The sequence below is a fragment of the Humulus lupulus genome, chromosome X (assembly GCF_963169125.1).
Source record: "Humulus lupulus chromosome X, drHumLupu1.1, whole genome shotgun sequence".
Taxonomy (NCBI): Eukaryota; Viridiplantae; Streptophyta; class Magnoliopsida; order Rosales; family Cannabaceae; genus Humulus; species Humulus lupulus.
Genome location: NC_084802.1, coordinates 196,808,488 through 196,827,599, shown reverse-complemented (window position 1 = coordinate 196,827,599; position 19,112 = coordinate 196,808,488).

Here is a 19,112-nt window from a genome sequence, read left to right as displayed (position 1 = left end):
GCTGTGTTCAAGCATGAAAGTTTAAGCTTAATTTCATGGTAATTGAAATTTTTATTCGGATGGAAGTTCATATTAAGAACATACTATTTGATAATCAAATTAAGGTGAATTAAAGCCTATAGCTAGTCACTATTCTGATAGAAGGGACTTGTTCATTTTGCACTATTATTTAAGGATGACTTGGAAATCAATGCTCAAGGATGTAAGAACCAAATTCTTATTTAAAAATATCATACGGCTCAATTAAGCCTTGAGATGGTGACCGACAAAGACACCCGAGTTCAATGGATTGAATCTATTGTATGGAAAGGCATCAAGACAATGACTATTAAATTCTCAAAAGGGCAATTCGAAACATTAACGTTAGTCAATATTATGTCATAGATCAGTGGGAGTAATGATACTGATCTATTCAAGAGACAAATAAATCATTATTAGATAATCTTTACCAAATGAAGAATCCTTGAGAAACCTCTCATAATCTAAGTAATTAAACTCTTCATGATGAGATCAATAGTAGGCTAAATTGTCTCATAGTTTGCGTTGTCTAACTTTTGTTGAGATTAATGTTTCGATTTCATTGAGAATCTTTGAATAGTCTAAAATGTGTTGCATTATAAAAGGCCTAAAGTACACGTGTATTGATAATGACGAGAGATCAAATTTGAGATTGTCCCATATATGCTTATTAAAGGTAGCCTCGTGTTTACTCAAGTACACGCACCCCTTGTGATATTTTGTTGCAGGCGTGCTGGATTTGTACTTGAGTTACCATCCTTATGGTACCAAGGATGTGTTGACATACAATAATTGGTTTTTTCTTTTGTGATACCGATTAGACAGGTTGCATGGATGATAAAGTCTATTAATAAGTATTCATGGATGTAGGAGGAGCTATTTTATGATTAAGTGTCAAATCAAATGAACACCTACAACTTCCTCTCTCATACATAGAGGTATATTGATAAGAGGAGTTATTTTGTGATCAAGTGTTGTATGGACACTTACATCATCCTCATTCATAGAGGTAGAGTGAGTGGCGTGTTACGAGGACATTGATTATATAGCGTAACTGCGATATTCCATTTCAAGATTAAGAGTTGCTGACTCTATTATGAATTTACTGAACATATGTGATAAATGTCACATAATATCTTTCTCTCAGAACTTGAGAAGTCTTGTTACTCAGATAGTATTGATGATGTTCCATTTGTGATGAGAAAGTAGAGTCCTCTATTATTAACATTATGACATGCACTTATAGATTACATGTCAACGACTACAAGACTTACCATAACATGTGTACTAAGAAGATATTTCTTAGTTTGATTGTTCGGTACTCAAGATGTATTTTGTCAGTGGGAGTTACTTTTCGTCTAATGATGGACATGTTAATGATTGTTATTTGTTGTTGAATACATGCATACTTTGGATCACTCTTTGATATTGTGTATGCACATTTGTTGATGCGAGCCTATGGCTTAGTCTCACTGTCGTGTTTTGAGTGGATCCACGTTGAAAGTGATCGCCATGCTTTACGAATCTCCAACATCTAGTTATGTGTTATATTAATCCTATCGATGTAATATGATGCATTACTAATTTTTTAATCTTTTGTGTTCCTTGAGATTCTTGCATACGGACATTATTGTTCAGTGAGCACTTGTTTGTGTAATTATGTAGTCCAAGTGGGAGAATGTTAGAATATTTCATCTAGACTAACATAATTAAGCGTTGCTTACTCAGTGCCTTTATCATATTACAATAACTGTATATTTATGTGCATGGTATTATGATCAAGCCATAATGGGATGGACATAACACACTAACATGCTCGGGGTCCCATGGACACGCTCTCAATGTTTTTTGGCCAACCCATTGGGCCAAGAAAACTAACTCTCTCTCTCTCTCTTTATGTATCAAGGCCAAAATACCCATTTATGTTCATACAAAAGAGAGATACAACCTTATATATGTGGTGTGGTGTGTGTATGGTTAAGAGAGAAATTGACTAGAGTAGTTGAATATACTAAACTGAGCTGCAATATTTGGACTGCTCATATCTGTAAGTTTCATTTCATGTGAAGAAATTGTCATTCTTGGTGTTTTTGAAGAGAAAAAATCATGGGTAAGTATCCTCTCATTCTATCTACTTGTGAATATGAAATGCCATGGTAAGATATTAGATTCGAACTGTTCTGGAGTTAAGAGTTGTATTTTTTCTGCATTTTTTTATATGTTCTTCGGATATGGAAGATTTGGAAATCGGTGGATTGTCAATCAAAATGGATGGTAAATCGACTCTAAATCGATGGCATTTCGATGGTACATCGATGCCCTACTAATGTCCCATTGATGTTATTTCGATGCTGAGACGAACATATAATTTAGATGTTATTTTTGATATAATACTAATGATATATCGATGCTGAATCGATGCCATATATGTTGATGTGGTTCAGCATCGATATACCATCAAAATGGAATCGCGTACAGATGGTGACCATCAGCATCGATTATGCATCGAAATGTCATCCATGTGGCATCGATGTTGCACTGCAATAAGAATAGTGTTACATAGGCATTGATTGTTCATCGATGTTGCATCGATTCACATTGATTTTACTTTATTTTTATAATTTTCTAATGCTTTTTTTTAGTAAATTTGCAAGCTCCAGAGTTAATATAATTTTTTCTTACAATGTTGTTTGGGAATGGAAAGGAGAGAAATGGAATTTCAAAGCTAGTTTGAACACTACAATACACGTACCAATTGAAATCATGGATGATGATGTAATGCCCTGGATAACAAAGACCGTTACATCGTGTGTTTAAAATAGTGCTTAACTTGCTAAGAAAGTCATTTGAACTTAAATGTGTAATTAAAGACTAAGTCATGGTCAAGTATTAAAAGATTTGGTCAACAAAATGGTTATTTTTCATTAAAATTTTAAGTTTATACATGGGATCCCAAAATAAGTTTACAGACTTGTAAAAGACAAATAGAATACATCTTAGCCGTCCTAAGCGGCAAAACAGGGTTTAACCCTAGTTCCTCCCAAGCTATCTTGACCGTGGTGATCGAGCAGGCAGCATATGTACACACAGCCCCCGAAGCCTCCAACTCATGGCTGGTCTAGCTATCCCTTTCCCTTACCTGCACTACATAGCACCCGCGAGCCGAGGCTCAACAAGAAAACTTAAACCAGAATGCACAACTAGGCAACAGTATAAAAGCAGCAAACATAATTCATCAGATTCAATTAACAAAAGGATATAAATAACCAATCAACAATATTATTCAACTCATTCAAGTGTATAAATCTAGCTCATCAATCAATGCAAATAGTTAAGTGTGAACCACACTTCTCTTTATTGTATAATGTCCAGGCTCGACACCCTTAGGCCGAGTCCCTTGGTCTCTTAGCTAACCCCGACACCCTTAGGCTAAGTTGCATTCCGCACGCTTGTTATTGGCCCCCAGCACCCTTAGGACGACCTGCAAACATATAAAATCACAAATACACAATGCATAACAAGTAATCCATGGCAACGTATACAAGCATGCCCATCCAAATATTCTCAGATACAAATATATTCACATTCATAACATATTCATTAACAGGGGTTTAAGTCCCATTCACAACCCGGGTGCAGTTTTCTTACCTCATGTCCCGAGCAGCTAGCATATGGTAGCCTTGAGCACGATCCCTAATCTTGAGCCCTTGCGGTATAACCTAGTCATAATGTGATAGTGGATAACCATTAAAATCCTAAACCAATTAAAAGCTTTGGAATAAAATACGACCCTTCGGGACCTCGATTTCTACTAAACTGAGTAGTAAAAATCATCCCAAGCGCTTAGGTTTAGATCCCCGAGCCCAAAACCCTAATTTGGCTAAGGCTGCCCAGGCGGGCCGCGACTTGGCCCTGAGGATCGCGACGCGCCTATGAGACAAAAAGCCCCCCCAGTCTCCTGGTGCCACACGGGTCGTGTCGCCCATGAACAAGGTTGTGGTGCGTCCCCGTGAACCCAGAAAACCCAGCTTCTTTTTGCGTTTTCTCCCCCAATTCAGTGCCACAAAACTCAACCTAAACATGTTCTAAAACCATCACTAAGTCTACAACTCCTAACAACACCTTTCCAATAGCAAAAACAAACCAGAAAGACCAAGCCAAATGATTAAACCAAATCAAAATCCATCCATTCACTGAACAACCCAACCTAACTAAGTTACAGCAAAAACTCACCAAAAGCAGAGCTAAAATTCTTATCTCAACTACGAATTTGACTCCCCTTGACTTGTTCTACCTATTACCAGCTTCAATCTCTAGCCCTCAAGCTTCAATTTCCCAGCTGTTGCAACAATTCTCCAAGATTGCCTAAGTCTTCATGAGGAGGAGAGGGAACTGTGAGAGAGAAGGAGACAGAGAGAGTGTTCCTTCCTTTTGTCTTCCCCTGATTTCCAGTAGTTTCTCAAGCCACCCAGCTACCTAAGTCCATCCTTCTTGCTTCCACATACTTCCCAGCCTAAATCTATTCTTAACCTCAAAAGACCAAAACACCCCTTAAGCTTACCCTTATCCTTTAATGGCCCCAAGGGCCAAATCATCATTTGTCTCAATTCCTGCTAATCGTCGAGTGGCCCTACAAATTCCCAATTAATCTCGTCATGCCCAACTAACTACCAAATACTTACCCATTACTCGATAAATCCCAAATATACATTAAACTTCCCAAAATACCCCTAAGCTCACCCCGAGTCTGGTATTAACCTTGTTGTGACGATTCCTCTAATCAGCTCACTAGGATCGCCTTGAGCCGTATACTACAATGTATTTCCACATAATAATGTGGTCTCAATCATTGACACACATATAATCACATTTATGCCCGCAACGGGCCAATATTACAAATATGCCCTTATTATCAAGAATGTGCCCACATGCATATTTAACACACATAAACATGCATTTAAATCCATATTATCACATAAATCATGTATGCCACATAGTCACATATTTATTCAATTAATTCAACATGTATATCCCATTATGCCCTCCAGGCATTGTTATCCAGACACTTAGCTTTAATAGTAAATTTGGGTCATTACAACTATCCCCTCCTTGTGAAATTTCGTTCTCGAAATTTATTCAAACACCTCGAGATACAAATCCCGTGAATCTTACTATAACCTCAACGTCTAGTCTTTTGCCTCATTGGGGTGACTGTCTTATTCTATAAGACTTTATCTTATTTATCATAAATCCATTAGCTTTACCTTGCGCAATAACTCCTACTAAAATTCCAGGGTCTCTTCGCCCCATCAGCGGTACTATTTTACACTTCATTACTTGACGTTGGCACCAGCAACACCTTAGGAGCCACCACCCACACTAGAGTAAGGCTAACAGGTAGGCCCCTAGCCTAATCCTTGGTAGGATCTTAGAAGTCTTATTAAATTGGGAGTCAAAACTCATTTTTCTTTCCTAAAATATCTTATCCTTTCTAGTCCACAATACTCGGAGAAATACAAAAGTCTCCCATCCTGGAACTCCGTGTTCCCATGCCTGAAATTTGTGAACCCTTATGTCCTTTTAAATAGGCAGACACTTCTGTCCTGACGATCCTAATATTTTCATTGGTCCCCCGAACCAATTCTGAATCACCACACTTCCTGTCTCTCATTTCCTTACTTGGAATAAGCGCTTCTCTCTCCCTATCTCACTATATCTTATTCATACTCACCTTAGCCATTGATCGGCTTCCATCACCGTGACTATTCAATCAAGGGACCGTACTTATCTCAATGCCCCAAATACTTACGCATTCGATGTACAATTCCTAAAGTATGAGCCTATAACGACCCAAAATTGCTAATAGGGTGTAGTGCCTTGACTAGTGTGCTGGGAGGACATAATTGGATATATGTATGTTTACTTGGTTAAATGCGTGTCTATGTGGCATGCAGGATTAATATGATTATATGGATATATGATATGCATGTTTATGAGTATTAAATATGCATGTGGGCCCTTTTGTGTTCATAAGGGCATATTTGTCATTTTGGCTCATTAGGGCATAAATGTGATTTTATATGATATATAGCTGAGACCACATTGTTATGTGGATATATTTGTAGTATATGGTTCGAGATGGTCCTAGTGACCGGATTAGCCAAATAGTCACAACGGGGTCTAAATAACCGGCTTGAGGAAGCCTAGGGGTATTTTGGAAATTTAGAGAATATTTTGGGGTCTATTGGGTAACGAATAAGTATTTGGTAATTAATTGGGCATGATGGGATTAATTGGTAAATGTTAGGAACACTTGAGGAATTAGCAGGAGTCGGGAAAAGACTATTTTACCCCTTAGAGCAAAGTAAAGGGCTAAGTAATTCAAGGGAGGGCATTTTAGTCATTGTTTGGGTTGAGGATGTAGAGTCCAAGAACTTTACTTAGCTAAGTTAGATAGTAGTATAATAGTAATAGTAGCATTATCTTTATGACTGTGGATTTTTGGTTCAGACCGGGATTTATTTGGACACTCATAGTAGTACTTGTAGATTTTCTAAGTCTAACCTATTGTTTAGGATTATTAATTTTAACCTAAGATTTGATTAATATGACTGATATTGAGGATAATATTTATTATACTATAAGGTTTAGATAAGAACCAATTAGATAATAGCACATGTTATGTATGGGTTTATTAAGGATTAAGTATTTTGAGGATTAAATTTATTAAGGTTAAAATTTGAATACTCTAAGGTCAGTCAGCAACCTTGAAAACGTTAGAGGGCTTAGTCAAGGCTGTTTACTCAATTCAAATTAAGCTAAAAATGTGAAATTTCGTGTTTAAATAATCAGTGTATGCCGATATATCGCAGCTATAGCGGTGATATATCGCAACACGAAGATACGAAAAACATGAAACGTTGCACGATTGCCTCGGGCATATTGGCCCAGGCGATATATCGCCTACAGGGGGCGATATATCGCCTCCTTCAGCATATTTTGAAAGTTTTCAAAAACGTTCTCCATTCAAACCTTCAACCTCTTGATAAGTCCAGCACCTTTCTGAACCAGTCTTCAGCCTCTGCTGAACGATAATTCAAATTATTTTCACTTAAAAAGCTATTATTTTTATTCAAGTTAAATGAGATCTTTTCATTCCTAAACTCTATAAATAGAACCTAGTACCCAGCCATTTATTCATCTATTACTCTAAGTTCAGAGGCTGCAAGTTGCTAGGTTGGTGTGAGAGTGTAAACACTTGGGTTGGGAATTATAAGCTTGATCACTATAAGCTTATCAAACACTTGGGGAAGTAAGGTTTATTCACATTTCGGTTCAAGGTTTAGATTGATCATAGAAGTACTCAAGGTATCCCAAACTCTAGTCCATTTCTGTTTTATGTTCTTTAAAGTTCTCATAGTCTTCTACTCATTCTAACCTTATCTTATTCTTGGTTAGGAAATCCAAGTTCTTAAGCACAAGGTTTTTGGTAAGTATATTTTGATAGCATAGTTCCTTCTTCACTTTCATCCCTTTTCTTCAATATACTCACCATATTATAAATGGTTTTTAGGAGTGTTCCAAGGTCCCAAATCAGTCCCGGTTATTTTGGTAAGGAAAATAGGATAGGATTTATGTGTTATATGCTTTTAAATGTTATCTTATGATTTTATGTTATGTAATATGTTATGATAAGTATAATTGTAGACTTGGGCATATGACCTATATGACTAACAAGCCCCAAATAGATTATGGGCATATGACTTGCTTAGCTAGCAAGACCCCACTAATCTAATGGGCATATGACTTGTTTAGTTTATGGGACCCCAAGTAATAATGGCCATTATAGTATGTATGTGACATAAGTGTTATAGTATGTATGTGACATAAGTGTTATAGTATGTTTTATGTTGCATTATGAATTTTTATGTATATGGCTATATGTTAGATTTTCCTTGCTGGGCATTAGGCTCACTCCTTTTTGTTTATATGTGCTGGAAAATAGCTATAGTGGCGGGGAAGGTTCGTGGATGCTTGGGGAATGTGTATTGAGGCGGAATGGATTCAAGGAGTCGAGAGTTTCGGTTTCGAGGATGAAGTCTTTATTTATGGTTTATGTGTATTTTTCCGCACCTATTTATGTAATCTCTTTTTAATTACCATTATGTTATGTTTTGTTTTTAAAACAATGGGATCCCATATCCTACTTGAGATTTTATGTAAGTCTAACAATTGTTTTTACAAGTTTTAATAAAGTTATGATCTTTTCACTTGTAAGTTTTGTTAAAGATTAGTGTCTATGTATAGTTTTCGTTAATGGTCTAAGGTCTAGAGTAGTTGGGTCATTACAGAGGATGAGATCAGCTAAGGCCCTAGAAGTAGTCAGAACCCACTAGACACGAAAGGAAGCCTCGAACACTCTCTCTCCCTTTCCTTCTATGCGATTTCTTTCTCTCTCTCTCTCTCTTATGCTTGAAGAAATTTTGATGAAATGAATGATAAAACTAGGGAATTTAGTTGGGAAGCTTGGGAATTTAAGCTAAAGGGTTGAAGGATTGAAGCTGAGGGGTTAGCTACTATTGAGGTAAGGATTTTGTTTGGTTTTGTTAAGAATTCAGGTTTATAGGATTAATTGGTTGAGGTTTCTAAGGGATGAATTGTTGATGGTTGGATGGTAGATTCAGTAGAGTTTTCTTTGATATTATGTGCTTAAGATACATGACTAAGGACCCCAGACTCATTGCTGGGATTGGTTTGGGTCTGGGGGTATGATTGGGGTTGAATTATTGGGAGTTAGTTGGAAAGAAATGTTGAGAAAACCCAAAAAATTCTAGGTTCATGGGGCACGCCGCGACCCAGCTCATGGGCGCCCCAGCCCGCATGCCTAGAATGCTCTAGGATGGTTCTCTGTTTTGTGGGTGCGTCGCGACCCTAGGGGGCAAGTCGCAGCCCGCCTCCCCCAGATGCATGGGGGTCGTGCCTTTGACTTGAGGTGCACTGCGACCCTTAGGGCCTGGTCGTGGCCCGCTTAGGGAACTTTGACCTAGGTTAGCTTTTAGGCTTGGGAAAGCTCGGGGGTTCGAACCTAAGCACTCAAGATGATTTCTACTAGATGGTTTAGTAGAATTCGAGTTCCCGGAGGCTAACTATTTTTCATAAACATTTATTTGGGTTTTGAATTGATAGTTAACCATTGATACTGTGGCTAGGTTTATCACAAAGGCTCAAATTAAGGATCGTGCTCGGGACCGTTCATAATTCTTCGCTCGAGATTCGAGGTAAGAAAACTGCACCCATGTGGTTGTGTTTGGGACTAAGGTTCCCTGTATCTCGATATATGTGTTATGTAACTATATTATTATTATGTGAAATGTGAAAGTACAACCTAAGGGAGCCAGAACTGGCGACTAGCGCATTGGACGCGGCTCGGCCACTGTGAGTTGAGGTTAGCTAAATAAACAGTGGACGCAACCTAAGCGAGTCGGGGTAAGCTTAGTAAATAGAGGGCTCGGCCTAAGGGCGCTGACCGTGAGCATTTGTATTAGTGGTTAAAATATGTTATTGAAAGTACATGTTTACTATTATTAGCTTGATTCTTATAATTTGTTGAGTTTTTGAATGATTGTCTAAAGATTGATTTGATGCTACTACTATTTATGTGTTTGTTGTTTATGGTTTTCTTGCTAGGCCTTAACTTATGGGTGCTATGTGGTGCAGGTAAAGGCAAAGGAAAGTTGGACCAACCATGAGTTGGAGAGCTCTTGGGGCGGAGTGTACATAGTTAGCTGCTTGATTGCCACGGCCGAGGGGAAAGTTCAGGGATAAAGCCCTAAAGTTTGTATTTTGCCATTAGAGTGGCTTTTGGTTGTATTAAACTTTTTAGGTTTGTAAATTATCACTTATACTCTATTTTTGGGATTTCATGTTCCAAACATCTCTTTTAATGAAAATTAACCATTTATAATCAAAATATTTAACCTTAACCTGATAGTTGACTTTAGGTACACATTATTGTTCAAACGACTTGATTAGCATGTCTTCCTCTATTTTAAAATACTTAGTGTAACAGTCTTGATTATCTAGGGCGTTACAACTTGGTATCAGAGCCATCTAGGTTTAAAGGTTCCTAAAGACTGGCTAGGCATGTACACTCACTGCTAAAGACAAGCTCAACACAGGGTATGGTAATTGTATATATGTAATTCCATGCTTAAATGTCTAAATGAAATGTAAATGTTTTAATCTATATGATTAATAGGGAGCATGGGATACTGATAGGGCTTGGCCCTTGACTGCTGTGTGATTATAATTAGGCATGCATATTAGCATTGCTGTCGTTGCATGTGAAAGAATGTTTAAATGCTTGTTTGCATCTTGATTGCATATAGTTGGTTGAGTTTCAATGATGGACCATGGAAAGACTGTTAACCTGTCATCATTGCCTAACTGTCGAGTCGTTAATTGTAGATAAACTTGGATAGCTATGCATCCAAGATGATCAATACGAATAGTCAGCACATGATTTGAGGCTAGAGATGATGACCAGGGCCAGAACCCTCCGCCAGTCCTTGAGAACTGGCAGCAGATACTTGCTAATATGGAAGCCCGATTACTGAGTCAAGAGGAGCAGATCTGTCTCTTGAGACAGCAGGCTCCGTTAGGGAGTGTTGCACCTTTGCGCCACCTACTGTGGCACCAGTTGTACATCCACTTGAGGTTGGGAACATGTGGGAGCCACTTCACGAATAGTTTAGAAAGAAACACCCTTCAACCTTCAAGGGAGGACCGGATCCACAAAAGACTGAAAAGTGGACGAGTATGATCACCTCCATCCTAGATTTTATGTGGGTGAAAGTTAATGACAGGGTGGCCTGTGCCACCTATATGCTTTGAGAGGATGGCTGTATTTAGTGGGAGGAGGTATCATAGACTCAGGACATTACTTCTATGAGCTGGGATGGGTTCAGAGACCTGTTCGACCATAAATATTATAACATTGTCGTCAGGGCAGTGAAGGTGAATGAGTTTGTTGGGTTGGTGCAGGGCAGCATGATAGTTGCTGAGTATGCCCTAAAGTTTGACAGGCTTGTGAAGTTCACACCAGATTTAGTGGCTACTGTTGCTGCTAGACAAGACAGGTTCATTCGAGGGCTTAATGCTATGAAAGCCCGAGATGCGAGGATCATATTAGTACGTGGGGGAACAACCTATGCCTAGGTTGTTAAGAATGCTCTTACCACTGAGGAGGCAGAGAATAAGATTTGGAGGGAGAATGCTGCAAGACGGGATGTTCGCAGGGCAGTGCCTCCATCCTTAGGGTCTGGTAGGGGAAGAGGCCCCAATGATCTGAAGAGGAAGACCCATAACACCTCGACCACTACTAGTCTTGATAAGAGGGGTCGGGGTGCTTAGTGTGGCTGCCAGGGAAGTGGTGAGACATGGAGAAGTTATCCAGAGTGCACAAGATGCAGGAAGCGCCATTAGGGCGAATGTCAAGCAAAGGCCTGTTATCTGTGCGGGGTGGTGGGACACCTCAAGAAGGATTTCCCAACAGTGAAGAAAGGGGAACCAGGGAAGGTGGACGCTTGAATCCAGCTCGAGTGTTCACCTTGACGCAGGCAGAGGCCGAGGCTAGTCCTTCGGTAGTGACAGGTTATCTTTCTAGAGCTGGCTCTTCTTATACTAAATTGATTGACTTTGGTGCTACACATTCATTTGTTTCTAGTAAGGTAATTGATATATTTTGTAGACTGAGTGATTATTATACTGCGGGGTTTGGGACTATACTGCCTACAAGGGAACTGGTAGTTTCTAGGAGATGGAATAGAGCACTGCCAGTGATGGTAGATAGTAGGTAAATATCAGTAGATTTGATCGAGTTGAGTATGGATGACTTTAATACGATTTTAGGGATGGATTGGCTAGTAAGATACGTGGCTACTATAGATTACAAGAAGAAGATGGTGACCTTTGAGCCTGAGGGTAAGGATCCCTTTGTTTTTGTGGGTGTTGTGCATGGACCCCGCGTACCCATGATATCAGCATTAAGGGCTAGGGACCTCATACAGGGAGGTTGTATAGGTTTTCTAGCTAGTGTGGTGGATACCACCGCAGTCGTACCAGCAGGGCCGGGAGAGACCAGATTGGTACGTGAGTTCTTGGATGTGTTTCCCGAAGATTTACCAGGATTGCTGTAGCGGCATACCTCCTTAGACTCATTACCAAGTGAGTTTAAAACATGCAATTAACTCGCTAATAGAGGTTTTAGGTTAAAAGTGTAGCTAAACCGTAATAAAAGTCATACCATTGAAAATATAATCATCCATTGAAAATTATAAAGCGATATACATTTGGGATCCCAAAATATTGTTTAGAAATATTTACAATTCAAAAATATAATTAAAGTCTACTAAACAACAAAATTAGGTTTAATACATACATCTCCAAAAAATACCCCTGGTCGTGGCAGCCAGGCAGGCCAAACATGTACGCGTCGCTTCACGCTCTCCATACTCATGGCTGGTCGACTTTCCCCTTGCCCTTACCTGCACCATAGAGCACCCGTGAGCCAAAGCCCAGCAAGAAAACTCCACACGAGCAAATAACATATGCATAACCATCAATTAACACATAACAAAACCACCAACAGACTAAACACATACGGCTATGCCGTCCCAGGTGCTTTACCAAGCCCCGGGTTCGCGGTCTACACCGTAAGGATATCCTAAGTATCCTATACAGTCTCACCCTGGCAACTCGCACTCCGCGTGCTTAACGCTGCTCCCGACCCCATGTCATAATTGGCTTTGCCGTTCTCGGCCCTCGCCATTCTCGGCCTTCGCCATTCCCAGCTCTTGCTGTTCATTCACATATATGCACACATAGAATAATTAAACAAATTCTTAGACATGTATAAACATAGTCAATGGGGCTACGCCCTGCAACACAGTCATATAGGGTTGTGCCCTGGAACACAAACTATAGAGCCTCGCCCTGCTCTATGGGTACAACAGTTTTCTTACCTGTGTCCCGAGATTTCTAGGCACCGATATCCCGAGCACAGTCCCCTAGTCCAAGCTTCGCTGAAAACCTAGTCACACCGCATCAAAAACATCCATCCATCAAGTTCTAATCCATTAAATTACTTTGGGTCATAATTCTAGTCTCCGCGACCATGAATTCTATCAATCCGGGTGATAAAATCCATCCTGAGCCTTAACTTTTGGATTCCCGAGCCTTAAACCTCCTTGAAGTCCAAAAACACACTAAGTTCCACGGCCCCATGAACCCAGGCCACGACTCGCCTCAACCAGAAACCCTCAACCCCAAAATAAGGCATGTGCATCGCGGCCCAAGCTAGGGTGTGCCGCGACCTACCCTTCTTCTTGGCCTCCCAAATGTTCTAGAGGGTCGCTGCTCAGCAAGAAAAATGTCGCGGCCCAACCCTTCAAACCCAAAAAATCCTCCATTTTCTCCACCAAATCCAAGCCAATTTACCCCAAAATCAACCCAACGTTTCAAATCAATCATCACAGAAGTTCTACTATAATCTCAGCAGCTAAACCTAACAAGAATTAACCCCAAGCTTCATCTAAAACTCAAGAGTGATTCTCCACCTAGCTCACATGCATAACTTTGAAACACTAGTGGAAAACTCAACATAATTCAGTTAATTAAGTGCTAAAATCCTTACCTCAACTGATAGCTTTGCCCTTGAACTAATCATCAATCACAGCCAGCTTCAATCCCTTAAGAACTAAGCTTGCCAATTATTTAACTCATCAAAATCTTCAAACTCAAGAGAGGGAAGGGAGAGAACTGAAGGAGAAAAATAGAGAGATGTTTGGGTCGGTTCCATAGTTTCTTAGTGCTTCATTGGTTTTGTTTTACTTGACTTAAGTCTCTAAGGTTAGGCTCGGGGTACCAAAAATGTCCCCGAGGGCAAAGTGGTAAATTTCCCCAATATTCCCTCCTAAACGTTCTAACTTCGAATATATCTCCAAATATTTATTTTCATAACCCGATAACCCAATAAAATATCTAATACCCGAAATACCTCTCGACGCCCCGAGTCAAGTATACGACCTTGTTGTGACTTTCTAGCTAAACTGCTCCTTAGGACTGTCTCACATCGTGCAACACAAATATATCATAATAATCACATTTATGCCCTCAACGGGCTAAAATTACAAACATGCCCCTAATAACCAAATGGGGCCCACATGCATATTTAATTCACCTAAGCATGCATCTCTAATCACATATTCATAAAATTCACATATTATAATAATAAATCACTTATTGCCCTTCAGGCACGTTAATCAAGGCCCTAAGCCTTATTAGCAAATTTGGTACGCTACAACTGCTCTGCATCGAGAGATTCAGTTCGTCATCGAGTTAGCACCAAGTACAGAGCCAGTGTCGAGGGCGCCATATAGGATGGCTCTGACGGAACTAAAAGAATTAAAGACACAGTTGTGAGAGCTTCTTGATTTGGGGTTTATCAAACCTAGCTTCTCACCATGGGGTGCTCCAGTTTTGTTTGTGAAGAAGATGAATGGAACTCTGAAAATGTGTATAGACTACAGGTAGTTGAACAAGTTGACCATCAAGAACAAATACCCCTTACAAAAGATCGATGACCTATTCGATCAGCTGCAGGGAAAGACAATATTCTTGAAGATTGATCTTCGATTTGGTTATCACTAGCTGAGGATCAAGGACGAGGATATACCAAAGACGACCTTCTGAACGAGGTATGGGCATTATGAATTCATGGTCATGTCATTTGGTCTGACTAATGCCCCAACAAAATTCATAGATCTAATGAACAGGGTGTTCAAGGACTTCTTGGATCAGTTTGTGATTGTCTTCATCGACGACACCTTTGTTACTCCAGTTCAGAAGCAGAGCATGAACAACATCTCTGGCAGGTATTGCAAATATTGAGAGAGCATCGGTTGTATGCTAAGTTTAAAAAGTGTTGTTCATGCTCTGCTTCTGAACTAGAGTAAACCAAGATGTCGTACCAGAAGTGACATTTCTTAGACACATTGTTAGTGGAGATGGGATGAAGGTGGATCCAGCTAAGGTAGAGGCAGTGAGAGATTGGTCGAGGCCAAGGAACGCCTCAGAGGTTAGGAACTTCCTTGGATTAGCAAGGTATTATAGACGGTTCGTGGAAGGATTTTCGAAGATTGTTGCACCGATGACAGAATTGACACAGAAGAACTTGAAGTTTGTCTGGTTAGATAAGTGTGAGAATAGCTTCTAGGAATTGAAGCGACGACTGATTACCGCTCGTGTGTTGAGTCTTCCTTCGGAGGGAGGGAGGTTTGTGGTATATTGTGATGCATCGAGGTTGGGATTGGGATACGTGATGCAGGGTGAGAAGATTATTGTTTATGCATCATGGTAACTAAATGAGTATGAGTAGTGGTACCCTACCCATGATCTGGAGCTGGCAGCAGTGGTATTTGCACTGAAAGTTTGGTGACATTACTTGTATGGAGAAAAGTGCGAGATATACACCGATCATAAGAGCTTGAAGTATTTCTTCACCCAGAAGGACTTGAATATGAGGCAGAGACGTTGGCTGGAGTTAGTAAAGGACTATCATTATGATATCCTTTACCACCCAAGGAAAGCCAATGTGGTGGCAGATGCGTTGAGCCGGAGAGGCCCGGGACAGTTGTTTAGCTCTGCACAGATGTCAAAGGAGCTGTCAGAAGAGATGGCTAGAGCGAGGATAGAGCTGGTTGTGGGCCTGTTGGCCAATATTACCTTATAGTCGACCCTCCTAGAAAGGATAAGAGAGGTTTAGATGGATGATATACAGTTGAAGGAGGTTAAAGGGAATGTCTTAGCTAGAGTGGCTAAGGACTATTCCATTTTAGAGACTGGTTTATTACGGTATAAGGGTCGAATTTGTGTCCCAACAGCTGTGAGTATTCGACGAGTGATACTGGATGAATCCCGTACTACATACTCACTCCATCCAGGCACCAAGAAGATGTATCAGGATCTACAAACGTTATATTGGTGGCCTGGGATGAAGAAGGATGCAGTAAAGTATGTGGCCAAGTGTTTGACCTGTGAGAAAGTGAAGGCTGAGCATCAACGACCAGCAGGGTTGCTACTGCCTTTTGGTATTCTTGAATGGAAGTGGGAGGACATTACTATGGATTTTGTGGGAGGTTTACCCAGGACAGTGGGGTTACATGACTAGGTATGGGTGATAGTAGACAGATACACCAAGTCAGCCCAATTTTTTCCAGTGAGGACGACCTATATTGTGGATCAGTACACAAAGTTGTACGCAAGGGAGATTTTACATCTCCATGGGGTTCCTAAATCTATAGTATCAGACTGGGATCCCATATTTAACTCCAAGTTCTGTGGTGGTTTGCAGAAGGCTATGGGGACTCAGTTGAAGTTCATTACAACCTTTCATCCTCAGACAGATGGATAGTCTGATAGGACAACTTAGGTATTGGAAGACATGCTTAGAACGTGTGTATTGGAATTTGAGGGGTCTTGGAGTAAGTACCTTTCGTTGATTTAGCTTTCATACAATAACAATTATCAATCAACAGTTGGAGTAGCTCCATTTGAGATGTTTTATGGGAAGAGATGTAGATCTCCCACTCATTGGGATGAGATGGGTGAGAGGAAGTATTTGGGACCAGAGTTGTTTTAGAAGAATAATGAAGCTACTAAGAAGATCCGAGCTCAAATGTTCGCTTTGCAAAGCAGACAGAAAAGCTATGCTGATCCTAAGCGTAGGTACGTGGAGTTCCAAGTAGGGGACCACGTGTTTCTGTGAGTGTCACCACTGCGAGGGGTGAGGAGATTTGGGAAAAAGGGCAAGGTAAGCCCTAGATTCATAGGACCTTTTGAGGTCCTGGAGAGGATCTGGTAGGTGGCCTATAGATTGGCTCTGCCATGATCGTTATCAAGGGTTCATGACATATTCCACATTTCTATGCTACGAAAGTACGTCTCAGATTCGACTCATGTGTTGAAATAAGAGGATTTGGAGTTGCAGGCAGATTTTTCATATGAGGAGTGACCAGTTCAGGTCCTAGACAGGAAGGAAAAGGTTCTACGGGACAAGACGATTCCTCTAGTCAAAGTATTATGGAAGAATAGCAAGGTCAAGGAAGCGACCTGGGAGCTTGACTCAGCTATGCGGGTTCAATATCCGAAGTTGTTCAAGTAAATTTCGAGGATGAAATTCTCAGTTGGAGGGGATAGTTGTAACGACCCAAAATTGCTAATAGGGCTTAGTGCCTTAACTAGCTTGTCGGGAGGGCATAATTGGATATATGTATATTTAATTCGTTAAATGCTTGACTATGTGGCATGCATGATTAATATGATTATATGGATATATGATATGCACGTTTATGAGTATTAAATATGCATGCGGGGCCTTTTGTGTTCATAAGGGAATATTTGTAATTTTGGCCCGTTAAGGGCATAAATGTGATTTTATGTGATATATGGCTGAGACCACATTATTATGCAGATATATTTGTAGTATATGGTTTGAGACGGTCCTAGTGAGCGGATTAGCGAAATAGTCACAACGGAGTTTAAATACCCGGCTCGAGGAAGCTTTGGGGTATTTTGGAAATTTAGAGAATATTTTGGGGTTTAATGGGTAACGAATAAGTATTTGGTAATTAATTGGGCTCGACAAGATTAATTGGTAAATGTTAGGACCACTTGAGGAATTAGCAGGAATCGGGAAAAGACTATCTTACCCCTTAGAGCAAAGTAAAGGGCAAAGTAATTCAAGGGAGGGCATTTTAGTCATTGTTTGGGTTGAGGATGAGATCAGCTAAGGCCCTAGAAGTAGTCAGAACCCACTAGACACGAAAGGAAGCCTCAAACACTCTCTCTCCCTTTCGTTCTATATGATTTCATTCTCTCTCTCTGTTGTGCTTGAAGAAATTTTGATGAATTGAAGGATAAAACCAGGGAATTCAGCTGGGAAGCTTGGGAATTTAAGCTCAAGGGTTGAAGGATTGAAGGTGACAGTTTAGCTACTATTGAGGAAAGGATTTTATTTGGTTCAGTTAAGAATTCAGGTTTATAGGATTAGTTGGTTGAGGTTTCTATGGGATAAATTGTTGATGGTTGGATGGTAGATTCAGTAGAGTTTTCTTTGATATTTTATGCTTAAGATACATGACTAAGGGCCCTAAACTCGTTCCTGGGATTGGTTTGGGTCTTGGGGTATGATTGGTGTTGAATTATTAGGAGTTAACTGGAAAGAAATGCTGAGAAAACCCAAAAAATTATGGGTTCGTGGGGCGTGCTGCGACCCAGATCATGGGCGGCGTGACCCAGCTCATGGGCGCCGCGACCCGCATGCCCAAAATGCCCTAGGAGGGCTCTCTATTTAGTGGGTGCGTCGCGACCCTAGGGGGAAAGTCGTGGCCTACCTCCCCCAGATGCATGGGGGTCATGCCTCTGACTTGAGGCATGCCACGACCCTTAGGGCCAGGTTTTGGCCTGCCTAGGGAACTTTGGCCTAGGTTAGCTTTTAGGCTTGGGAAAGCTCGGGGGTTCGAACTTAAGCGCTCGGGATGATTTCTACTACCCGGTTTAGTATAATTCGAGGTCTCGAATGCTAGCTATTGTTTCCTAAACATTTATTTGGGTTTTGAATTGATAGTTACCAATTGATACCGTGACTTTGTTTATCGCTAAGTCACAGGACTGAGGATCGTGCTCGGGAACATTCTTAATTCTCCGCTAGGGGTTTGAGGTAAGAAAACTGCACCCATGTGGTTGTGTTGTGTTTGGGACTAAGGTTCCCTGTATCTAAAGATATGTGTTATATAACTGTATTATTATTTTGTGAAATGTGAAAGTACGGCCTAAGGGAGCCGGAATTGATAATTAGCGCATTGGACACGGCTCAACCACTGTGAACCAGGGTCAGCTAAATAAACAGTGGACGTGGCCTAAGTGAGCCAAGGTCAGCTTAGTAAACAGAGGGCTCGACCTAAGGGCACCAACCCTAAGCATTTGTATTACTGGTTAAAATATGTTCTTGAAAGTACATGTTTACTATTATTAGC